The following is a 26,260-nucleotide window of genomic DNA, read 5'->3' as shown; positions in this document are numbered from 1 at the left end:
GAGTTCGTTTTTAAACCTAGAAGACCTATGACAAGGAGATTCCATCAAGTACAGGAAGTACTGCCAAGAACAGAGGAAACAGGGGAAGAGACACAAAAAAACGCAGGCAAAACGGTCATTACACCTAAAGAAAATAATATAGCAGCCCTGAAGAGCCAATTAGAATCAGATAAGTATGAGATTTCCAAATTGAAGAAAGCCGTTAGAAGACATGCAGTCATACACGCAAAGTATTATAAAACTCTATGGGAAGGGAATGCAACTGTAGAAGCCCAGCTGAATTTAGTGGTTGATGGCCATTCACAATTTCACACCTGGACAGTACCAGCAATCAAAGAAGCCAAGTACATCAGAAGAATCAATATGCAATTGAGAGCTGGGAATAAGGCTATGGAGAAACAAATTGAAGATCTGAAGGCACAGCTAAGCCAACTTAAAGGACCTGCTAAATGAGTTTTCATTTCAAGTAAAATTTTGTTTCAAAAATTTTGACAAGTTTGCTTGATCTTATCTTTCTGAAGAAATATAAATTCCTATTCGACCTGTGGAAAGTCTAAAGAAGTTTTTGGAAATCAAGCACTTGGCTAATAAAGGTCTCAGGTTAAAAAGAAGTTGTTTTAAATAACTCAGTAGTTTCGTAGCGCGCTACAAAACTGCTGAAAGTGATGATTTCAACGTAAATCAAGCAGTTTTGAATTATAAGCGGGAATTTTGAAAGGGAAACGTATAAAAGGCATACAAGGCATCATCTGAAGCTATCAACAGTCAACCAGGTCAAGACAGGTGGAGAAAATATATATTCAAATCCAACTTTAAATTTTTGCCGTAAAGTGAGCACATTTACCACAGTTCAGGATATATCAAATAGTTTACAAGAAACTTTTGCCTGCACACATGTACATGGGAAAAAGCTTACAATGAATCAAGGACGTGGCAGTCTGCTCCATTTTGGGTATTTAAAGGATAAAGGACATGCTTATTTGCATTCGAATATTTTGGGGAAAACTAAAGACCAGTAAACAGGGGTAGTTTCCTATCTTTCAGGGCATTGGAAAACATGTGTCATTGAAGACAACCATGGAGCCTTGAAGACCATCACAACTAAACTAGAAGGGAACCAGATGTCAAAGAACGAGGAATCATCTTAATTAAAGCCATCATGCATGTAATATGGAGTTAGAGTCATAGTTGATTTATATCTCTAAAAAAACTCCAGTCAACACTTTGTTGTATTTATTAGTTAGTTAAAGGGTTAATAGGTGTCATTAGAAGTAGTTTTCGAATTCCCCTCATGCTGGAGAAGGAATCTCGATCAGTTAGAATAAGAGCTCTATATATAGCTGAAACAGAAATGTAATCAGGGTTGGAAAACTTTATAGCAAAGCTTGTATTTGGCTTATGTAAGACTCATTTTTAGTAATATAATTTTGACTTTACTTCTCAGGATTCATGAAGGATTTCTTATGTCCAGAATATGTGATGTTGTCCTTTTCTTAATTCTTACAGTGGTATAGATGTATAATCACTCAGAATTCACTGAATGTGCTCTGATTTCCTGTATACATTTATAAACTGTGTGGTCCCATATGAGTTGATGTTCTGAATGTCTAAATGCCGAATGCCCTGACTTCCATGTAAGGTTAAGTTCACTGTTATATTGAGGTGTTGTTGACTCCATAAGCCCAATGGATAGTTGTTTAATGTGTTTCCAGCATTCATATTTTTCACAGTTGTTCTATAAGAGTTAGCCATCTTATCTTTAATCAAAATCATTAATCCATCAAGAGAGAGCCCTCTCAGGTTGAGGAGGCTAGGCCTCAACCTAAAGTAGGTTTGAAATAGTTACTTAGAGTCAACCTGACTAGCAGCCTATCAGGGTCTGATTTTGAGATAACAGTAGCCATCAATACATGTGAGATAGACAACAAGGAAAGAAATAAAGAATCATTACAAGAATATAAGAATTTCCAACACATATGTTAAGGCTTGAAAAAAGAGCCCAAGGGGCCAATGGGATAAAAGTATAAGGTAATCGTAGGTAAATTATTATTGTATAGAGGTAAATTATACACATATAATGTAGTTGACTTGAAGAATCTTATAATGGATGATATTCATAGAAGGGCATATGAAAGTCACCCGTGATACAAAAAGATAATAACAACTACCAATACATCGAATTATTGACCAAGAATGATGAAATAAATTGCAAAATATATTGCTAAATGTTTAGAAGGCTAATAATTTAAAGTGGAACAAAAGCACACAAGAGGATTATTGTAGCCAATAACAGTACCAGAATGGAAGGTGTAATTCATATGAATGGACTTCATCATTGGTTTAATAAGAACCCCAAAGCAACATGACACAATCATGGTGGTGGTGGATAAGGTAGCGAAAGTAGCTCACATTATAATTGTGAAGTCTACAAAGTATACATATAAGGGAATTAATATTGTGTAGATTTCCATGAAGGAGATTTTTAGAATGCATGGTATTCCCAAGAAGATTATATCTAATTAGGATGAAAATTTCACTGCAAATTTAGTACTTTAATAATAATAGTATAATTTATTACATTAACACTAGATATAATAATAATACAATCATAATATTAGAAATAAGTGCTAAGTAAACAAATAGTTACTTTGATACACAAAACCCTAGTTGAATTTCTGCAAACCCTAATTGTTGCAGATTTTTTTTTTCCCTTTCAAACCACTCTTCTTATTGCTAATGCCAAGGGAGGGAATGGTTTTCCCTCATACAACATGATTTTCTCTAAAGGAAAAAACTTGAACCAATCATCGAATACGATTCTCAATTCTTCATACTCAAAACCAGATGGAAAGCAGTAGAAAAATCATTTTTTAGCTAGCCACTCTAGTAAATGAAAGTCGGGGAGTGTTTTTCCCAAAGCAGCCATCGATCCCAAATTTGGAGGTGCACTCAAATCAGATTCGTGAATACATATAGTACATGTGAGATCATTTTCTTGTTGGCAAATTCCTTAGAATATGGCCATCAGGAAAAACCCTATCCCACTGGGTATACGATAAATGGAAGCCTAAATCTCATATTAAGCTAGAAATAGGAGCAAAGGGTTTATTTACTATTCCCTTTAAAAACCTACAGGATCATAACCAAGCATTCGAGAATGACACATATTTCTTTAACTCGATGGGGCTTTATTTTTGGTTTTGGACTAAGCATTTTGTTCTTGACAAAGTGGATTTCATGGTGGGAGTTGTATGGATCTGGATGTATTCGATACCATGAGAATTTTGGGATGAGGAAACCCTAGCAATAATTGGGAATGCCTTGGGAGACTTTCTCAAAATTTCTGAGGTGAACAAGCAAGAAAGATATATATCTTATGCCATAATATGTGTATATACGAATATTTCAAAGCCTCTCCTACAATCAATAGATATTTACTACCAGGATGATTGTTGGAAGCAGACACTCAATTATGAACATATGTCATTTAGATGTCGGCGATTCCATGAATATGGCCATTTATATATAATAAAAAATTATCCTTATTTATGAGGGAACAAAATCAAATACATATTTAAACAAGAACATAGAGGTACAACAAAAATAACTTCAATTAATAAATATCAAGTGCTAAAAATTGCTTGCATAAATAAGAGAAACAAATTAGCTCGGGTGATGGTCGCTTATCTAAGAGAAAAGATGTGTGGGCTATATGCCTTCTAAACTGAGCTATAATGAGGCTCCTAGGAATTTTTCATCAAGAAAAAATGGAAAACCCTAAACATCCAAAAACCTAACCCTAAGAGGTGAAGTTCCAAGAGCTCGTGGGCCCCCCTGGGGTTAGTTGGAACATCAACTTCTTGGGATCATACTTTTGGCATATGATATCTATTTGGTACGCACGATAGCCCATTATAATTTTTTGTCCAAGGAAAAAAACTTTCAACTAGCAAACCTTTTCCATAAGCTACAAGTTATCCCATTTCCCTAAAAAAACATCATTTAGTGCCTCAAAATGACTTTAGAAGTTCAAGACCCGAAAAAAATTCAGAAATAGAAAACTGTGGAAATAGGAAACTATGTTGGAAAATAGGAAAATTGAAAGGAACTAGTGTTCGGGGTCCAAGAGGAATAGGGAGGTGGCCACCAATATCCACCTAGATCAATCCTCCCCCCTTAGGAATCAATGGTCCCCATTGCAATGAGTGTCTCCATAAGGTGGGGAAAATTGTGCTGAATTTGGTCCCTGGTGAGCCACTTGCCTTAGTGCAGGAGTTGGCCAACTTTGACAACCTGATACATATATATCCTATATTAGTGAGTATTTTTAACATGTCTATCCATGATCTGATTAGTTGTGGCCTATTTTATGCAATTTGTATTGAGCTTTGTTGGTGTCAGTTTCTCAGCAATGTTTGATGTTTCCAACAATAGTGGGAAGTATGGCCGAAGGCGATCCACATTGAATACAGAGTGCAAGATAAGGAAGGGATGGATACTTAGCTCAAAATAATTTTCATGCACAGCCTCATTGATCGTGTCAGGCTCATATCAAAGTGGTCAAATCTTTCAATAGCATTCAACAAGGTGTCCCTTCTAGAGATGAAACCACATCTTGTCACTCACTTGAAACTTATGTTGGAACCCGATGTTGATCATGATGATGTTTATAATTGGAATTACTTTATCCATGATATCATGAACCTGTTAGCATATGTGTTGGATGTGTTCAATAAACTTGATGGCTTTATCAGCTTCAGATTGTACATGTGCATATTATGCTTGTGTAGTCACAAGAGGCATGGCAACATCAATTGGGCACAATGGTTGAAATCCTAGGCCCACTTAAAAGGGGTTATGGCCAGTGGAGCTATAGAGAGCTCTATATAGCTTTGTTTTACGTAAGGAAGAATCCCATCTCATATATGTGGATGCTTGGAGTTGTACATGCATATTATGTGAACTATCATCCTGATGACGACCTTTGTTTGGCCATCAGTCTAGGGATGGAATGCATTAAATTTGGTGAGCTTGGTGTCCAAAAATGGCCATAGGCTTAAGCAAAATACGCTTAGGATCTTGCTATCCCAATCCAATATAATGGTCTGCAGGATCCCAGAATGTACTCACACTCGTTTAAAGAAGACTTTCGTAGAGTCTTCTACTATGATAGTCTTCTTTCAAGCAGCCAATATAAACATCTTAGAATATCTATCAATGATCACAAATACATAGTAATTATCATGCTTATAGGAATGAAGGACAAAAATATAATCCATGTAGATCGACTCCCAAAGATGGCTAGGAGTAGGGAGAGGAGTGTACAAGCCTTTATTCTTAATGGTTGGCTTGGCGATGGCACAAGCGGTGCAGGATACGATATATCTTCCAATATCTTGTCAAATTTTTTACCAATAAAAATACTTCGGTAGTACTGTCACTTCTTTTTTTTTCGAACCGACTGTAATGCACCTTGCAAATCAACTTGGCGTGTTTGTTTGAAGGAAAAAAAAAGGTGCCCTAGGTGGAATAATAATGTGTCCTAGAGGTTGAAGTTTGGAACTTGCTTACTATCCATCAACATTTGGTATGTGGTGGAAAAATCTATATCATTTTTGTATAGCTGCAACCTTCCAGAAGTCTAATGCCCACAAGAGTTGAGAACAATGATTATTGCCACAACTGGGAGCTGATTGAGCAAATCTGTAATGTTATTGGTGTTTCCCTTCTTGTATTTAATATTCAAATGAGATTGTTCCAAATATGTAGCCCATTTATAATGGTGATCATTCTAAAACTTATCTTATGTCCATATAAACTGAAGAGGTTCATGATCTGTGTGGATGATCGTCTCCTTCCCCAGAATGTAATATTTCCATTGTCAGTGAGCCTGCATGAAGGAATACATATCCTTATTGTAGGTGGCGTGTTTCTAAATCATATCAGAGAGAGTCTCACTATGATAGCCCAATTGATGCCCTTGGTAGGTGAGAACTACACCAATAGCATAGTCAGAGGCGCCTTTCTCAATTTCAAATGGTTGTTACAGGTTTGACAATGTGAGTATTCGCGCAGAGAAAAGGTGGTGTTTCATATCAATGAATTCCTTTTGTTGGGACTCGAACCAAAATAACTTTTCTTTCACTTTTCCCTTGGTAACTTGACCCAAATGCCAAGTGATATGAAAGAATCCCAACATGAACCTTCGATAGAAATTGGCAAGGCCCAAAAAGTTGTGAAGCTCTATTAAATTTTTTGGGGCTAGTCAATCTCGAATGACTTGGATATTAGCTGGATCCACATGCATTCCTTGTTCATCAATGATGTAGTCCAAGTACTAGACCTTGTTCATTCCAAAGGAGAATTTCTCTAATTTGGCACGCTATCGCGGGGTTTGAAGGACCTGCCGAATATGTTGCAAGTGATCTACCCAAACTTTGTTGAAGATGAGGATGTAATATAGATTTATAACCAAAAACTAATGAAGGGCCACAAGATTTTATCCATCAGTCTAGTAAAACTTGCAAGGGAATTTTTCAACCCGAGGGGCATGATCAACCACTCAAAAAGGCCCTCCTTTGATTTGAAGGTGATCTTTCATACATCTATGGGTTTTGGTAGAAATTGATGATAACCAAACTTCAAATCAATCTAAATGAAGTGCTTTCCCCCCTTGAGCTGGTCAAGAAGGTCATCAATCTGGGTGATCAGGTACTTGTTCATGACAATGATTTTATTCAATTCACAATAATCAATGTGGACTCTCTAGGTCCCATACTTATTTTGTACGAGTACAATTGGGATCCCTAGTTAGATGTGCCCTTTTTGTATTTTCTCTTGAATATTCTGCGTTATTTCCTCGTTTTCTGTAAGAGAGCGACATTATATTGGATCATTGGGTAGAGGACCTTTGGGAGTCAGATAGATTGAATGCTTGACCTAATAGTGCAAGGGTACCCCTGTGGGTGAGGTTAATGTGTCCCTTTACTCTTCTACCGATCTAAATTTACGTAGGGATGAAATGAAATACAAAATTAAATAGAAATGCAAAGCTACAATGGAAACTGAACTTCAATTCATTAATAACAAATACTGAAAACTATTCCCCACATAATGGAAACAAACTAGCTCTAACGATGGTATCTTATCTCTAAGAAGCAATATGATGGCTACATGCCTTCTATATTGAATTAAAATGAGGCTCGAAGGCCTTTTTATCATAAATAAGAAGTGTGAAACCCTAACCCTATGAGATGAAGCGCCAATGGTTTTGGGCCCTGTCGGGGTAAGTTGGACCACCAACTTCCCAAGGTCGTAACTTTGGCTTATCATCCTTGTTTCGTTATCATAATACGTCATTTTGAAAATATCCACTAGGAAAAAAGGAAATTTTTAAAATATATTTAGGTGCTTTTTTGATCTCTAACTTTTCCTAGAAAAGATATTTTAATATCTCAAAACGAATCCAAAAGTTTACGACCCGAAAAAACCGTGAAAAATGGAAAGTTGTGCTAGAATTAAGGAAACTGAAAGAAATAGTGGTGGGGGTCCAAGTTGAATGGACAGGTGGACACCAATATTTAATTGGATTAGTCCTCCCCCCTTAGGAAGGAAAGGTCCCCATTACATTGAGTGCCTCCATGATACGGGGGAAATTCTTCTAAACTTGGTCGCTGGTAAGCCACTTACCTTGGTGTAGGAATTAGCTAGCCTTGACAACCCGATACAATTGGGTATTTTTTCGATGAGTGTTCTAGATCTGTGTGTCCATGATTCAATCAATTATTGCTTGTTCCATGCCGTCTGGGTTGATCTCTGTTTGTGTTAGTTGTTCTGCAATGTCTGATGTGTCCAGCAATGGTGGAAAGTATGGTCGAAGGTGGTCCACATTGAACATTGGGTGCAGGCCAAGGAATGGGGGAATGTTGAGCTCAAAATCATTGTCTCCCACAACCTTGGTGATGGTGTAGAGACCGTATTAGATTTTTCAGTTCTTCTGATGGGATTCATCAAGGCATTATTTCTGTAAATGCAACCAACTTTTGTCACCCACTTGAAAATTATGTGGTACTCGATGTTGATCATGATGCTACTTGTACATAGCATTAGACTTCTAGAGATTTCATGAACCTACAGATGGATGTGCTAGATGCATTCATTAACCTTATTTTCTTTATCATCCTTGGACTGCACATGTGTGGATTTTGTTTGTGTAGTCACATGAGGCATGGCAATATTAATCGAAAACAATGGTTGAAATCCTAGACCCACTTGAAAGGGACTGTGGCTAGTCGAGTTATGGAGAGTTATGTTATAACTGTGCTTCACATAGGGAAGGCTCTCATCCTAGGTTCATGGATGCTTGGAGTTGTACATATGTAGTATGTGCACTATCATCCTATTGACAACCTATGTTTGGCCAGAAGTCTATGGATGCAATGAAATCAACTTGACTAACTTGGTGTCCAACAGTGTGCAGAGGCTTGATCAAAATGTGCTCAAGAACCTGCCATACTAATATGATACAATGCTCCGTGGGATCTCAAAATGTACCCACACTCACTCGAACATAGGAGGTGATGGCAAAGTAACTTCAATTATCAGGATAAATAGCTGATTCTGAAAATGGATAATTGTTGGCATTATGATTCTGGTATGGCTCTATGTTACAGGTGTTGTACTTGATGGCAACTCACTCAAGTAGCAATGCTCTGTTCAGGCTCTCAAAATGTTGGAAATTAAGAGGTACGCAGGTGAATGGTTCAAAAAGTGCAGACCCACAGGTACGCCGGCTAGGAAGTGCGTTCATATCCGCAGGTTACCCGTTCATGAGGTGCAGACCCCTAGTTCACTCACTTCAAGGCAGAGAAGCGCACTCAAGTGGGGTTTCTTATGTTTGGCCCGTGGTATTTAGCCCGCCGTTCATGATCCTATGGTTTTGGCCCGTGGTATAGGATCTATTTTTAGCCCCGGTCTCGATCCCTTGTTTTTGTTATTTGATGGTTTTGCCCCATGGTGTGAATGAGGGCTTGACTATAAATAGGGAAGGAGATCACTTGGCCAGTGTATCTTTGCAATTGAATATCTTAAGATCTGAAATATTGGGTTATCGGTTTAAAAGCTTGATCTATATAAAAGTGAAGTTGAAAGTGAATCTATAAAGCGTGATCTATCGGGCACAAGATCAGATCTGAGAATCTGACTGTCAGTGGCACATAGGAGGACTATTTAATTGGGTTCTAATAAGAGGTACACTGACCATTCACTGTGAAAGTGCGGGCGTACGCAGTAGAGCGGAAGTTCAGGTGCGGAGGAACGCAGGTGATACACAAAGAAAGTGCGAGGGTACACAGCGAAGCAAAAGTGCCAGTGCGGAGGTACGCGGCGTGATAGAGGTTCAGGTGCGGAAACACAGTAAAGGTACGTGGGGCGATACATGGTCAGTTGCGGAGGCACAGTAAAAGAACGCGGCGCTACAGAAGCAGTAGGTGCGTAGCTACGCGGCGTGATAGAAGCCGAGGTGCGGGGACACAGTAAAAGTACGCGACGCGATTGAAGACACAGTGCGTGGGTACACGGAGAAGAGGAAGGCTCTCTGTGGGGATACGCAGAGACGCAGAAGGTGAAGTGTGAAGCCTCGCAGTCTAGATAAAGAAAAACTGCGGATCTGTCTCAAAAACATTTGTTGTTTATCTTTTATCTCTTGCTGCAGAGTTCTGGGTTTATATTTTTGGTACTATCTTTCTGTTTACAGCATTCGAGAAGTTGGATGATTCTTGGTTGATTGTATAAGGAGTTTGGGTAATTTGCATGTACTTGATGATTATTTGATATTCTTGGACCCAGTTTGAAAATTTATGAAAAGTGGTCCTTGAAAGAAAAGAAGTAGGGGGTTGTAGCTCCCTTCCAGGAGAGACCGGAAAACAAGAGAGAGTTGTAGCTCTCTGCAGGTTGTAGCCTGCGTACTGGTAAAGGACTGCACCAGTACACAATCATTGTAAAAGAAGTTTCTAATTGAAAGAAGATAGAGACATATTGCTGTAGGGGGTTTTCACCCACATTGGGTTTCCACCTTATATCTGGTGTTCTATGGTGTGACTATTTGTTTTTCATGTTCTTGTTCATAAGTTAATCATCAATATCTGAAGAATAAGTTGAAGTATAAATTTGGATGGTATATTGAAAAGTTTTAATAATACTGATTCACCCCCCCTCTCAGTATTATTTCCAACAATTGGTATCAGAGCAGGTCCTTCAGAGAAGCTTGATCGCTTGAAGGAAGATCATTCATCATGAGCAACTACGAGAGGGAAGCATCAATTAGGCCACCAATTTTTGATGGGACAAACTTCAATTATTGGAAGGTAAGATTTATTGCTTATCTTCAATCTCTTGGTACAGAAGTTTGGGATATCATAGATACAGGCTACACTTTTGTTGTGGGGAAAAGTATCCGATGCGGATGACACTAACCCTTTCTAAAGGTGACAGACTTTAGCAACAACTGAATGACAAAGTTTTCATGTTCATCTTTATGAAAGCACAGAGAGAATAGAAAGAGGATCAACCAACCTGGTGTCTTGCGCTTAGTCGATCCTTGTCCTTCTCGCTTTATATCCCGTTCCCAGTTCTTTGCTCTCCTAACCGATCCAGCTACACACAGAATCTGCACAACAAAAGGGAGCAAACTACGAGATACAAGCAATCATAATTGAAGCATGGATTAGGTTGCATCAAATATACATGTAAACACAAAAGCATCTATGTAAAACAAGTATATAGAAGAACATGCAAACTTTATTGATAGAAAGTAACAGGGTTCCAGAGGAAGTTACAACCAATGATGTTGGCCCCAATCCAGCAGCACCTCCTCGGCAGCAAGAACTCTCTTCTTCACCTCTAGTAAAACAATCACCCAATAATCCTGGCAGTATACCAACAGCACCTCCTTGCTTATACAAAATTCCAGCCTCTATAGACCTCATAGAAGAGCTCTATATATAGGAGAGAAGAGGAAAGGATGAGTCAGCTTGAGACTGACATGAAGCTGCCTTGTGTCCTCTCCATCTTCAGTTAATCTTCAGTTCCTGTGTCCACTTGGAGATCCTTGGTTACACATGGTGATCAAGTACCTCTTACTCATCACAAGGCGAATCTGATGAACCAAGTGTCAGTTTGGAAGCTTCCTGGGCAATTGACACCTTGCAGGAGGACTGTGCCACTTGGCCAATCTCGCCCAGCGCAGGTAGCCTTCATTGTTTTTGACTTCCAGCGCAGGTACAGAGTGGGACAGTTGCAATACAACGCAGAAGCTCAGTTAAGCAGCTGACATGATCCAAAATAAGCCTGTTCTGAAGTGTTTTCAGGTGGAGAACTGATTGGAAGTGTTGTTGATTGATGACCTTGTTCTTTTAGGGGTAAGAACAACATGTTTAGGGACTGAGGATCCCTGTAATTATCGACATTTCCTGCTCCTTGACGCGAGGCACAAAAATGTCTATAACAGTTGCCCCCTAAAGTATGAGGCCGTTAATCGGGTGAAATGCTTTAGCTAGAGGGTCCGAAGTTCATTCCAGTGCTGAGGAGAGTGCCCTGTAATACAATACAATACAATACATTATCTTTCATTCATCATTATTCTCATGATCTGGCTGAGGCGGGTATTCCCATGCTCAGCTTTCTATAAATACATTTTGGTACATATGACAGACGATCGTCTGAAGACAGACTGATAATCTTCCGCTAAAATTATCATCCTTTGAGGAGGATGATCATTTGCTGCAATGATGTACATGGCAAATGCTTTTATATTTCCTGAATATATATCGCAGCCCGGATGGATGAAACTAGATCCGGGGTCTTCAAACTCGTTCGATCTTCACTCTAAGTACAAGTCGATCCATGTGAGAATTACGCTGAAGTCGAACATGGAAAGACATCGCTTGATTACCGGTCAATAATGAAAACCGTTAACAAGCGCGAGAGGAATCACCAATAATGACGATGACCCTCAAGGTACGGCAGTACAATTCACGTGGCGTGAATAAAGGACTTGGCGTCGAACGCCACGCAAAATCTTCTGGTCGAAGGTCATTGATGTATACCTGTCGCCGGAAGTGAGAAACTTGCCATTGAGGCATGCAAGCTTCAAAGTACTGATGGGGGTGTTCCTAGATCGACTTCTTGGATAATGAGCTGAAGTCGACAAGAAGTGATCCGTCAAAGGAGGGCCTTGATGAATCCCACATCAATGACACGGAACGGAGCTAATGATTCAGTGGAGGTGAAACAAACTGTGACATATGATTCAGGGTGGCGATCATGAAATGGATGAAGGAAAATGTATGGTAGTAGATGGGACACGGTTGACACTTTCTGAATGACCCCTCTTGAACATATAACGACACTGATGTGATGGATCGGTAGCATTACCCCGAATGGATGGTGTGGCGAGGACCATGGTGATGAAACCGGTGAATGAGACAACCCAACCCGATGTGATACGGAGGAAAAGTGTCATGTTCAAGAGTGACTTGCTACCTCTAAACTTTGATGTTCTCCCAATTTTTCCCCAGTCATTTCTGACCAGTACCTCTTTATTTTTGTCAAGCTTGAGGAGGATAACATATGCTTGTTCTATAACCTGCCCTTCGGGCAAGCCCATCGCTAAGATTTAACGAGCCTAGCGATAGGGAAACTCGTTCTCGTCTAAAGACAAGTTTGTCGCTATTTAATTATTTTAACGAGTCTAACGACAAGGAAAACTCGGTCCTTTTCATTTTTAGAGAGTCTAAAAAGGTACGGAAAGTCAACTCCATAATTCCTTTTTCGTCAGCTAATCCCTTAAGTCCGAAAAAAGTATAAAACAATACAGAAGGGATGGCTGTTCGGTATTTTTAACGAGCTGAACCAGGCAAGCGCTCGATCCTTTTGTGCAATAATCCCTCAAGTCCAAAAAGATTAAAATTTAGAGGAGGGATAGCGTTCCGGTCATTTTAACGAGCTGGAAGGCCAAAACTCGGCAAACTTTTCATATTTTACGAGTCAGTGAAAAGAGCTGAAAGAAGACTCGTCTTTTGAGGAACGAGTGATAAACAGGGATAGCTACAGATTCCAGGTACAGGTTGGAATTTCCAATCACGGCAGTGTCACAAGGATGGCTAGGTGAAATCACTCTTCGCAGCTGTTTCTCAAAAGAGGTAAACACACAAATGGAAGTGAATGATCGGCCAAATGAACGGTGGAGGTGGTGGATGAAAACACGATCAAGGTTCTTATGGCTAATGAATTTACGATCTCAAAAGGTTATTTACCGGTTCATTTTTTCCATGAGCTTGAACTCTGGGGGAAACATTTGCTCACACTTTTCTATTTTTTAACGAGCATAAATTCAGGCCTAAAACTGCTCGAATTTCGCGTTTATTTTTTAACGAGCATGAACTATATGCTAAAACTGCTCGATATACCAGTCATAAGAATGCCTCCTATAAGGACCAATTTTTATAGAGCTTATGCCTTACTACAGCTATGCTCTTATTTTGGCAAATTTTACTTCTGCCCCACAGGCTTTCTTTCATGCAAGTTTGGAAACGGCTAATCTTAAAACCAGATAAATAACCGCCCCTAGCTTGCACTCCAGAAAGTTTGCATGCCCCCAGGTATAGGATAGAATTTCGAGGTTGCCCCTCCTCTCTCCTACTTCTGCTTTTCTTTGGGTGTTCACAGTTATTTGTCATCTTGCTAATCTAATGCTAACGATACTTGTCTTCTCGTTATTTTAAGGGGTCTTACGCAGTACTCAGACTTCCTGTCGGCCCACTTTTAACAAATAGCTATTGTGACAATAGAAGAACACTACTCAAAGATAAAACATTGGTATTATCGAGGGAGGCTTGCCTGTTTCTTATTATCCGAAGAGTGGTTCTATTCGCTGCCGCAAATCAATCTCTTTCTTCGGCGGTGTCTATCATTGGGTTGTCCAAAGATGGTTACCCTCTGTCACAACAATACGGTCTCCTTCTTAGTTTACTGCCCCTGCTTATCCTTCAAAACATATGTTTCGATGGGCGAGGCTTGAATTTAAAGATGGTGACTACTTGTTATAATAAGGGAATTCCTACTTGGGCATTGCCCACTTTTTTAGACAAAGGTGAATGATTCCCAAACACATAACTTTAACAAAAGATCATTATTCCAGAACAACCCCACTTCCTTCGGACGGGGTACGGACTAGTCATGTTCTCCTGCGGAAATTCTTCCTTATACCCAGAGTTTCTTCTGCCCGAAGCAGACCAGGGTGCATGCCCCCTGGGTCCTAGTCTTTCTTTCCGAATTACTCGCGCTCATCGGGAAGGAGGACTGGGGGCGGAGGCGAATCTTGAGTGAACAGACCATTTAGGATTGGTATTTGACTATTTGCGATGCGAGATCCCGGAAATGAAAGCTGGTCTACGAGCTTGACCACCCTTCCTTCGTGTGGAAAACACATTACTCTAAAGAGTGAGGAGACTATCGCTCCCATGCAATAAATATAGTCGCGTCCAAGGAGTAGGTTATAATCCAAGGGTCCTTGAACTACCAACACGTTCATCCTGACGGTCTTCCCCTTCAATGTAACAGGTACATCGGGGAGGATTCCTAATGGTCGACTGGTTCCTTTATCAAAACCTGAGAGATTTCTCAACTCAGGTAAAAGCGCTGGGGAACCCAGTGCTTTCCAAGCAATAGAGGAAAGGATACTCACAGACGCCCCTTCATCAATGATAGTACCAGCCATAACCATTCTGTAGATCTGGACAATGATTCTAAATGGTGTACTGGCTGGTAACCGGGGTCTGCCTAGTTGATTCCAATCAAAGGATACAACCAGGTTGCTTGGTGGTGGGACCGAATATACGACCGGATACGACTCAGATGATGTTCCTTCCTGCGATAAAGGAATGGGCGCATTGCCCGGATGCTCGTCGGAGTCGGTGCTGATAAAGAGAACCTGGATGGTGTCATCCTTGTTCTCATCAGTGAGGGTGTCACATGAAGACGACACTTCGGTGACGGTGTCATTTGAAGACGGGTCTTCAATGACGGAGTCATTGGACGATAGAACCTTTGAAGGAAGAACCGGGTCAACTGCCGTTTCGACCTTTAGACTTTCGTCTGGTCTAGATTCGGTAGGTTCATTCTCAATGACTGACACATCAGCTGACCACTTGAGTGGTTCAACTGGATTTTCAACTATCGAGGGATTAGGCGCGAGTTTTCGGTATCCAGGCGGAAGTTGCACCGGTGACACCGGGCGATCTTCCAAAACTCTCTTTGCCTCATCTAAGAATGGACATTTGTGGATGGCATGGTGACCTTCACACAATAGACAGGGTGATCTTGGTCCCCTTCTTCGTCCTTCACTCTCGCTAGTTGAGGGAATGCAATCAACTTGACAACCAGAGGTTGATGCTACCGGATTGTGCAACCTCGGGGACCAGTCCCTTAGTATCCGGGGAATACAAGGACAATCACGATGGAAATGGATCCCTTTGCAAATGACACATGGCGATTTAGGCCCGGTCGGTGCAGTGTGTGGGTTTTTGTCAGTTTTCTTCTGCTTGCCCCCAGTCGCCTTCGCCAGAGGCTCCTTCTGCTTCTTCCCTTTCTTCTTCTTTTCCTTCTTCTCCTTGGGAGGCTGACTTTTGCTGGCTCTACCCTGCGAAGATGAAGGATCAGAGGAAGTATCACAAGAGGTAGAAGGCTGGTGGGTAGTTCTAGATTGTTCTGACAGTTGATTCGACTGCTCAGGATTAGTGGCGATTTGGACAACATTAGTTGAAAAGAGCCAAACAGGAAGGCCGATTGTCAATCCTGGAAGTGACAATGTAGCCATATGAGGCGCACCAACATCTCCCCAAGAGGAGAAGGGATTTGGACTTCCGCCAAGGTTACTTCCTTGGTTGGTGGGCTCCATACTTTTCAACTGAAAGATCAACGTGGGAATAACAGGTGATTATGTTCCGCTTTAAAATAAGTTTTATTTACGACGCTTTTAGACACAAACTTGTTTTTTCATGTTTTAAGAGTCGAGAAAAAGCTAAATATGACTCTAGTCGCCTTCGATGTATTAACGAGCCCGAAGTGACAAATGCTCGGTTGGACCTTTTCAGTTATAGAGTTTGAAAAAGGCCAAAAGAAACTGCTCTGGAGATCTAGGCAGAGGGTGTGCCAAACCTTTCGCGAAACCACAGAATACGTTTTACGGTACGGGTGGTCGATCTTCGTGAATGCTGTGTTCACTGCATCACGATCAGTAGGGCGGCCGACACGGTTTCCTAAGGATAAAGGATAAAAGCCTATAGGGCTCTCCCAATATACGCGACGGTACGCGGGAGCTCAAATCCGTGTTAGTGCCACCGACTCTCAGGAGGAATCACCCACCTTCGTAGAGATCGACAGTCACTATGTTTAACGACGCCGGAACACGTCTCTACCTAGACCTCTAGATGTTTGCGTTAAATTCCAAAGCGTTGTTATGTAAATTGAGTTTATTTTAATGTTGATCTTCCTTAACAGTTTGCCTTTCAGGTTCGCCACGAGATGTATATATACAACTTCCTATATGCAATCTAAGAATGAGAAGCAAAATTTTTTCAATCTTTCAACTTTGAAAACCTTAATCTACTTGAGGAAAGAGCAAGACACAACTTTTTCCACAGATCAAAGAACACACACTAAAATGCACATTTTCCTAAATCGTCAAGCATACAGTCAAATGCAAAATGCACAATGCATGTATTTCTTTTCGTTATCCTTAATGTTGATGCTTAACAAAAGGAAACTGTTGTATGATTTTTGAATCAACTTTCAAGTAAAAATAAACAAGCTTGTCCACAATCAAAAGAACACCTTATGAAAGACTTGTTTTAAATACAAGAAAAGTATAGATTCAAACCACAAAGTGAGAAGCAAACCAATCCAAAACAGCTATGAACAGCAATAACACTAACTCATAAGATCGCAATCTAAGAGGCCACAGCTACTAGGTTCGCTTTTCACAATGGGAAATTGTAACTGAAACAAGAAATACTGAAAGAACGTTTACAATTTCATCACACAACTGAGGCGGAATAATGTCAAGGAGATAAGGTCTACAGCAAATACAATAACCAGCAAGCAATCAGCCAAAAACAAGTGCAAAAAGGGCCAAGACACAAAGGAAGAGCTGAGCTAGACTAAGGCCAGCTGGACCAGCGCAGGCACTGGTTTGCCAATCTCACTCTCAGCGCAGTTCCCGAAGGGAGCACCTGCGCTGTAATGCAGACTGCCTGTGGACAGCCTGCACTGACTTACGAGAGTTACGTCTGCTAAGAATTCCGGGTCATAAAAAGCTCAAAAATGTACTGTTTTGACTGAAATAAAATGCTATGGGTTAAGTACAGGCTAAGGGATGATCAAGAGGATAAAGATCTATCACAAAGAGTAAGGATTCATCTGTAGATTAGCTCTTTAAATCTTGAATTTGCTCAGCAAAGGAGCAAGAGTAGCAAAACCCTCTACTTCGCTTTTGATAGAGTCAAAAGCTTTTCGATTCGGTACTCCTTTCTTCAAGAAATGAATAGCAAAATTCTACAACAACAAGATACTAGGATCTCCCCAGTGGAGTCGCCAGTTTGTTGTGGGGAAAAGTATCCGATGCGGATGACACTAACCCTTTCTAAAGGTGACAGACTTTAGCAACAACTGAATGACAAAGTTTTCATGTTCATCTTTATGAAAGCACAGAGAGAATAGAAAGAGGATCAACCAACCTGGTGTCTTGCGCTTAGTCGATCCTTGTCCTTCTCGCTTTATATCCCGTTCCCAGTTCTTTGCTCTCCTAACCGATCCAGCTACACACAGAATCTGCACAACAAAAGGGAGCAAACTAAGAGATACAAGCAATCATAATTGAAGCATGGATTAGGTTGCATCAAATATACATGTAAACACAAAAGCATCTATGTAAAACAAGTATATAGAAGAACATGCAAACTTTATTGATAGAAAGTAACAGGGTTCCAGAGGAAGTTACAACCAATGATGTTGGCCCCAATCCAGCAGCACCTCCTCGGCAGCAAGAACTCTCTTCTTCACCTCTAGTAAAACAATCACCCAATAATCCTGGTAGTATACCAACAGCACCTCCTTGCTTATACAAAATTCCAGCCTCTATAGACCTCATAGAAGAGCTCTATATATAGGAGAGAAGAGGAAAGGATGAGTCAGCTTGAGACTGACATGAAGCTGCCTTGTGTCCTCTCCATCTTCAGTTAATCTTCAGTTCCTGTGTCCACTTGGAGATCCTTGGTTACACATGGTGATCAAGTACCTCTTACTCATCACAAGGCGAATCTGATGAACCAAGTGTCAGTTTGGAAGCTTCCTGGGCAATTGACACCTTGCAGGAGGACTGTGCCACTTGGCCAATCTCGCCCAGCGCAGGTAGCCTTCATTGTTTTTGACTTCCAGCACAGGTACAGAGTGGGACAGTTGCAATACAGCGCAGAAGCTCAGTTAAGCAGCTGACATGATCCAAAATAAGCCTGTTCTGAAGTGTTTTCAGGTGGAGAACTGATTGGAAGTGTTGTTGATTGATGACCTTGTTCTTTTAGGGGTAAGAACAACATGTTTAGGGACTGAGGATCCCTGTAATTATCGACATTTCCTGCTCCTTGACGCGAGGCACAAAAATGTCTATAACAACTTTTCCTTCAGCTACTCCTACGGATCCGGCCGAGAAGAAGAAATATGAAACAAATGCTAAAGCAATCAATACTCTGCTGGGATGCTTATCTAAAACAGAATTCATGAAGGTTATGCAATATAAATCCGCAAAAGAAATATGGGACAAGATTGTCTTGAGCTACGAAGGAGATGAACAGGTAAAGCGTGCTAAACTTCAAACCCTCAGGATTCAGTATGAGAATCTCAGAATGTATAATGATGAAAGTGTGGCTAACTATTTCCTTTGGGTAGACGAGATTGTTAATTGCATGAAAAACTTGGGTGAAGAAATAAAAGAGGCTATTGTGGTTGAAAAAGTTCTAAGATCATTGTCCCCCAAGTTTGAATCTAAAGTGTCTGCAATAGAAGAAAAGGAAAATCTACGAACTCTTACTATGTCTCAGCTACACAGAATTCTAACTGCTTATGAAATGAGAAAAGGAGGTCCATCAGACAGGAGAGAAGCTGCTTTTAAGGCTTCAGGCAAAGGAGACTACTATGAATCAAGTCACGTGCCAGAAGAAGAAGAAGAATCAAATTTTGTCAGAAATCTTCAACGGGGTACTGGAAGGTTCAGAGGTAAGTTACCTTTTAAATGTTTTGCTTGTGGAAGAGTAGGTCATTATGCTGCCAAATGTCCTCATAAGGATAAGATTGATAAAGGAAAGGAACCTGCTAGATGGAACAAGAAATAGAATGCAAATAAGAAAAGCTACTACACTCATGAAGACAGTGATGGTCTATCAAATAGTGATGAAGATGAACGAATTAATGACTATAAAATTGAAATGGCATTTGAAGATGATGATTACATGGATGCTATAGACGTGGATAGCTTTTATGAAGAGATTTCTAGACTCAAGACATGTATAGAAGAAAAGAATGTGATAATTGATACCCTACAATTTAAAATTGATGAAAAAGAAAAACTTCTTGAAAAGTTAGAATGTGAAATTGTTGGCCTTAGAAAAGAAATTGAGAAAACAAAGGCTATTAATCTTAAGTTTGTCAAAGGATCTGAAACTCTGGATGAGATCATCATTGTACAACGTTCTCCACTAAACAAGACAGGTCTGGGATATAATGGAGAAACATCTCAAGCATCCACCTCAAAGCGTTATCTTGATGCAGCAAGAAGGAATGAGAAAAAGCACAATGGAGATCACCAGGTAAAGCAGGGACGAATTACTTCAAGAACAAACAAAGACTATCAGGTAAACTAGGGGCAATTCATCTTAAGGGTGAACAAAAGCTACAACCAGCCACAGGTAAAATCTTCTCAATTTGCTTCAAAAATGGATAACAATAGAAATTACAATCATTTGGCCAGTAGACTTGATAATCGCAGAACTTTCTTCAATGGACAATGTTTCTCTTGCCATAACTTTGGTCACAAAGCAGCTCAATGTGTTGCATATAAAACAATCATGACTAGAGAAGCTCAAAAACAAAGAACTATGACTGGGTTTACAAAAGGGACCTATAACAACTTCTCGGCTCTTGAAAATGAAGTTGAATGTTCTATTTGAAATAACTTTGGTCATGAAGATTCTGAATGCAGGAGCAGGTTTCAGCAGACAAAGGAACAAGCCTCAAGCACCCGAACATGGAGAATAAAGGAACCACAAACAGAAAGATGTGGGATAGCATTTTATGCAGAGGGACAAGAAAATCTATGGTACATCGACAGTGGATGTTCGAAGCATATGACAGGTGATAAAGAAAAACTTGAATCATATTCTGCTTTAGAAAAGGGAAAGAAAGTTTCTTTTGGAAATGATACTCCTGCAGCTATAACAGGAAAAGGCACTGCTCAGTTAAAAGAAAAGGTCAAAGCTGGAAATGTTTTGTATGTTGATGGATTGAAGCATAATCTTTTGAGTCAGCCAGATGTGTGATCAAGGAACCGAGGTAATATTTAGATCAAATGGATGTCGTGTTCGTGATCTTAATACAGGTGAAACAGTGATCAAAGGTAGAAGAACTCCAAATAATTTATACATATTTGAAGAAGGACAACAACAATGCTATTTGAGAAAGGATGATGAACACTGGTTATGGCACCAGAGGTTGGGGCATCTAAGATTTTCACAAATAAGGAAAGAATGCAAATATCAGGCAGTTCGTGGTCTTCCAGATATCAAAATTCCAGACAACACCATATGCAAATCATGTCAGTTTGGAAAGCAAACCAGAACTAACTTTCCGGAGAAGGAAGGATCAGCTAGCATGCTTCTTGAGCTAGTCCATACAGATGTATGTGATCCATTTAGGAAAAGGACACCTCGAGGAGAAGAATACTTGATATTATTCATTGATGATTTTTCCAGGTTTGTTTGGTTAGGACTTATGAAGCACAAAGACGAAGCATTCGAAAAATTCAAATCCTTGAAAGCCTTGGTTGAAAATGAATCAAGTCACAAAATTTAAGTGCCTCAGGTCTGACAGAGGTGGGGAGTTTACCTCAAATGAATTCTTCAATTTCTGTGAAGAACATGGGATAAGAAGAGAATTCTCTACATCTAGAACTCCTCAGCAAAATGGAGTGGTGGAAAGGATGAACATAACAGTCCAACAAATGGCTCGTGCTATGCTTGATGAGTCTGGAACTCCCTCAACTTTCTGGGGTGAAGCAGCATATGCTGCGGTTGTTATTCTCAACAAAACAAATGTCCGAGTGAACAGCACTCAAACTCCTCATGAGCTCTAGTATGGTGAGACTCCTTCGGTAAAGCACTTCAAAATCTTTGGGAGCAAATGCTATATTAAGAATACTGATGAGCAACTTGGCAAACTTGAACCTAGAGCAGATGAAGGCATTCTTCTTGGTTATTCTCCACACAGCAAAGCATATAAGTGCTACAATAAAAGACTTGGAAGAATTATTGACAACATTGATGAAAAGGGATACATTCCTAGGCAAGTAAATCATGAAAATATCGAAGAAGATGAAGACTACCCTCAAAGACAGAATGATGAAGAAGAAGAACCTCAAGAAGCACCAGAGGAACAGATAAGGATAGAAGAGAAGACTCTATCTAGGAATGTTCAGAAGAATCATCCAGAATCTCAGATTTTGGGGGAGAAAGAAGCAGGTGTACGAACAAGAAGAACAATTGCAGAAGCTTCAAGCTATCTGGCATTACTCTCTTCCACTGAACCACAAAATGTGAAAGAAGCATGCAAAGATGAATGTTGGGTCAAAGCAATGGATGAAGAGCTTGAGTAGATCGAAAAGAACAACACTTGGGAGTTGGTTCCTAGACCAAAGGATAAGAATGTTATAGGGACAAAATGGGTCTTCAAAAATAAGTTGAATGAAAATGGGGAAGTAATTAGAAACAAGGCCAGACTTGTTTGTAAAGGGTATGCGTAGCAAGAAGGAATAGATTTTGAACAAACTTTTGCTCCTGTTGCAAGACTTGAGGCCATCCGAATGTTCCTTGCTCTCTCAAGCTTTCAAAAGTTCAAAGTATTTCAAATGGACGTGAAATCAGCCTTTCTGAATGGAGACTTAGAAGAAGAAGTATACATTGAGCAACCAGATGGTTTCATTCTTGGAAATGATCCAAATCTTGTATGCAGACTAAAGAAGGCTCTCTATGGTCTTAAACAAGCTCCAAGGGCTTGGTACTATCGGTTGGACAAATATCTTCATCAACAAGGTTTTTCAAAAGGATCAGCAGATAGCAATCTTTATATAAAAATTGAAAATGACAAATTGCTAATACTTATTGTATATGTAGATGACATTATCTTTGGCAGCAATGAAGAATCTATGAGTCAAAGCTTTGCCTCAGTGATGCAGAAAGAATTCGAAATGTCCTTGCTTGGAGAATTGACATATTTTCTTGGTTTGCAAATCCAACAAAAGGAAGGAGGAATCTTCTTGTCCCAAACCAAGTATCTCAAGCATATTTTGAAGAAATATGGCATGGAAGATGCAAAACCAGTATGTACACCCATGGTCACAGGATGTAGCCTCAGTGCAAATGATGAATCAGCAACAGTGCATCAACCAACCTACAGGTCTATGATTGGAAGTCTACTTTATTTGACAGGTACTCGACCAGACATCATGCATGCAGTGGGAATAGTTGAAATATTTCAGGCAAATCCAAAGGAAACTCATCTTCAGGCAGTGAAGAGAATTTTCAAATATCTTCAAGGGACCCAAAATTATGGCTTATGGTATCCTAGAGATACAGATCTCACACTTCATGCTTATACAGATGCAGATTGGGCCGGAAGCGTGGATGACAGGAAGAGCACAAGTGGTGGTGCATTCTTTATGGGTTCAAGATTAGTATCTTGGTTCAGCAAGAAACAAAGTTCGGCCTTGTCTATAGCTGAAGCGGAATATGTTACTGCTGCATCTTGCTGCACTCAACTCCTTTGGATGATGCAAACCTTGCAGGATTTTCAAATCACTTGTATACCACCCATCTCCATCTTATGTGATAATACAAGTGCAATCAGCATTTCAAAGAACCCAGTCATGCATTCAAAGACCAAGCACATACCGATCAAGTATCATTTTCTCCGGGAACAAGTACTTGAACAAAAGGTCAAGTTGGAGTATGTTCCTTCTAAGGAACAAGTTGCTGATATACTCACCAAACCATTGCCCAGGGAGACCTCTGAATACCTCAGGCAAAAGCTGGGGGTTGTTGATGCATCATCTTGTTGATTGAATCTCTTCTGATTGTTGGTTGTACGCAAGGTTCATCTGGGGTATATGCGTACATATTCTGGGTTGCGGATTGGTCGAAGATCGAATTGCACAGGTTCAGGGGGAGCATATAATTCATTGTTGGCATTATAGAGGAAGTACAGAAGGATATCATGGATGCTGGTCTGAATATTGCTGCAATATGTCTCTATCTCTTTCATGGTCATTTATGGTGTTTGGTGGATTATGGTGCTTCTTTGCAGATCTGGTTTATAGTCAGGGGGAGCATGTTCTTAGGGGGAGCATAACCCTTTGCCCTTGATGTCAAAGGGGGAGAATGACGTTAAGGATCTTGAGGTTGCCATCAAGTCCAAAGGGGGAGATTGTTGGCATTATGATTATGGTATGGCTCTATGTTACAGGTGTTGTACTTGATGGAAACTCACCCAAGTAGCAATGCTCTGTTCAGGCTCTCAAAATGTTGGAAATTAAGAGGTACGCAGGTGAATGGTTCAAAAAGTGCAGACTCGCAGGTACGCCGGCTAGGAAGTGCGTTCATATCCGCAGGTTACCCGTTCATGAGGTGCGAACCCCCAGTTCACTCACTTCAAGGCAAAGAAGCGCGCTCAAGTGGGGTTTCTTATGTTTGGCCCGTGGTATTTAGCCCGCCGTTCATGATCCAATGGTTTTGGCCCGTGGTTTAGGATCTATTTTTAGCCCCAGTCTCGATCCCTTGTTTTGGTTATTTGATGGTTTTACCCCATGGTGTGAATGAGGGCTTGACTATAAATAGGGAAGGAGATCACTTGGCCAGTGTATCTTTGCAATTGAATATCTTAAGATCTGAAATATTGGGTTATCGGTTTAAAAGCTTGATCTATATAAAAGTGAAGTTGAAAGTGAATCTATAAAGCGTGATCTATCGGGCACAAGATCAGATCTGAGAATCTGACTATCAGTGGCACATAGGAGGACTATTTAATTGGGTTCTAATCAGAGGTACGCAGACCATTCACTGTGAAAGTGCGGGCGTACACAGTAGAGCGGAAGTTTCGGTGCGGAGGAACGCAGGTGATACACAAAGAAAGTGCGAGGGTACGCAGTGAAGCAAAAGTGCCAGTGCGGAGGTACGCGGCGTGATAGAGGTTCAGGTGCGGAAGCATAGTAAAGGTACGCGGGGCGATACAGGGTCAGTTGCGGAGGCATAGTAAAAGAACGCGGCGCTACAGAAGCAGTAGGTGCGTAGCTACGCGGCGCGATAGAAGCTGAGGTGCGGGGACACAGTAAAAGTACGCGGCGCGATTGAAGACACAGTGCGTGGGTATGTGGCGAAGCGAAAGGCTCTCTGCAGGGATACGTAGAGACGCAGAAGGTGAAGTGCGAAGCCTCGCAGTCCAGATAAAGAAAAACTGCGGATCTGTCTCAAAAACATTTGTTGGTTATCTTTTATCTCTTGCTGCAGAGTTCTGGGTTTATATTTCTAGTACTATCTTTCTGTTTACAGCATTCTGAGAAGTTGGATGATTCTTGGTTGATTGTATAAGGAGTTTGGGTAATTTGCATGTACTTGATGATTATTTGATATTCTTGGATCCAGTTTGAAAATTTATGAAAAGTGGTCCTTGAAAGAAAAGAAGTAGGGGGTTGTAGCTCCCTTCCAGGAGAGACTGGAAAACAAGAGAGAGTTGTAGCTCTCTGCAGGTTGTAGCCTGCGTACTGGTAAAGGACTGCACCAGTACAAAATCATTGTAAAAGAAGTTTCTAATTGAAAGAAGATAGAGACATATTGCTGTAGGTGGTTTTCACCCACATTGGGTTTCCACCTTATATCTGGTGTTCTATGGTGTGACTATTTGTTTTTCATGTTCTTGTTCATAAGTTAATCATCAATATCTGAAGAATAAGTTGAAGTATAAATTTGGATGGTATATTGAAAAGTTTTAATAATACTGATTCACCCCCCCTCTCAGTATTATTTCCAACAATAATAGTAATTATTTTTGAGAGAAATTGGTGCCTCAATTATGGGAAAAAAAATTGACGCTTTTTCAGAGAAATGAGAAAAAGTCGGTGTTTCCACAATGGAGAAGAATGAGGAAAAAATGGTGTTTTAGCGACGGGGAAGATTGGTGTTTCAGCAACAGGGGAAAATGGGGGAAGATTGGTGTTTCAGCAACGGGAGAAGAGGTGTTGTCGTTAAAGAGGATGGGGAAATGTTGCTGATGGATAATGAATTGATGAATTAAGATGGAATGGCCATGTTTCCGAAACTGAAACCTAATCTTGCTTGTAATGCCATTACTCCTTCAACCAGCCTCCGGATTAAGACCTGCAAAATAAATTGTAATATGGCAACCGTTGACAAGGATTATTAGTTAAATAATCTAATACTAATACAAAAATAATGCAGAAATTAAGTGCAATGAGGGGCAAGAGACTCCCCCAAGAAAATGTAGTGTGAATCTACCATGCAAGTGGCTTTAAAATCCTCCTTAGAAATTGGTTGCTGGTACGGGCGAAGCCGATACCCATTTACTAGCAATGGAGTTCTAGACCCATCAATTGTTAGGAGCCTTACTATTCCATTAGGAAAAACAGTGTCTATTTCGTAAGGTCCCAGCCACCTTGTTCGTAACTTTCCTTGAAAATTTTCAAACCTGGAGTCATATAGTAACGCCCAATTACCTTTTTGGAACTGCTTATGTTTAATAGCTTTGTCATGTCACCTGGTTCTTTGCTGCTAAATCATAGTTGTTTGATGGATGGAATCCAACCTTTTTTCATCCAATTCCTACAGCTGCTGCAACCTAGCTATCTGTGCATCAGTTAAATCAAGGTTAA

The sequence above is a fragment of the Pinus tabuliformis genome, chromosome 2_1 (assembly GCF_031772625.1).
Source record: "Pinus tabuliformis cultivar Carrire ecotype Pingquan chromosome 2_1, CPIR1, whole genome shotgun sequence".
NCBI classification, from domain to species: domain Eukaryota; kingdom Viridiplantae; phylum Streptophyta; class Pinopsida; order Pinales; family Pinaceae; genus Pinus; species Pinus tabuliformis.
The sequence above is the reverse complement of the archived record's forward strand: the minus strand, read 5'-3'. Positions refer to the sequence as shown.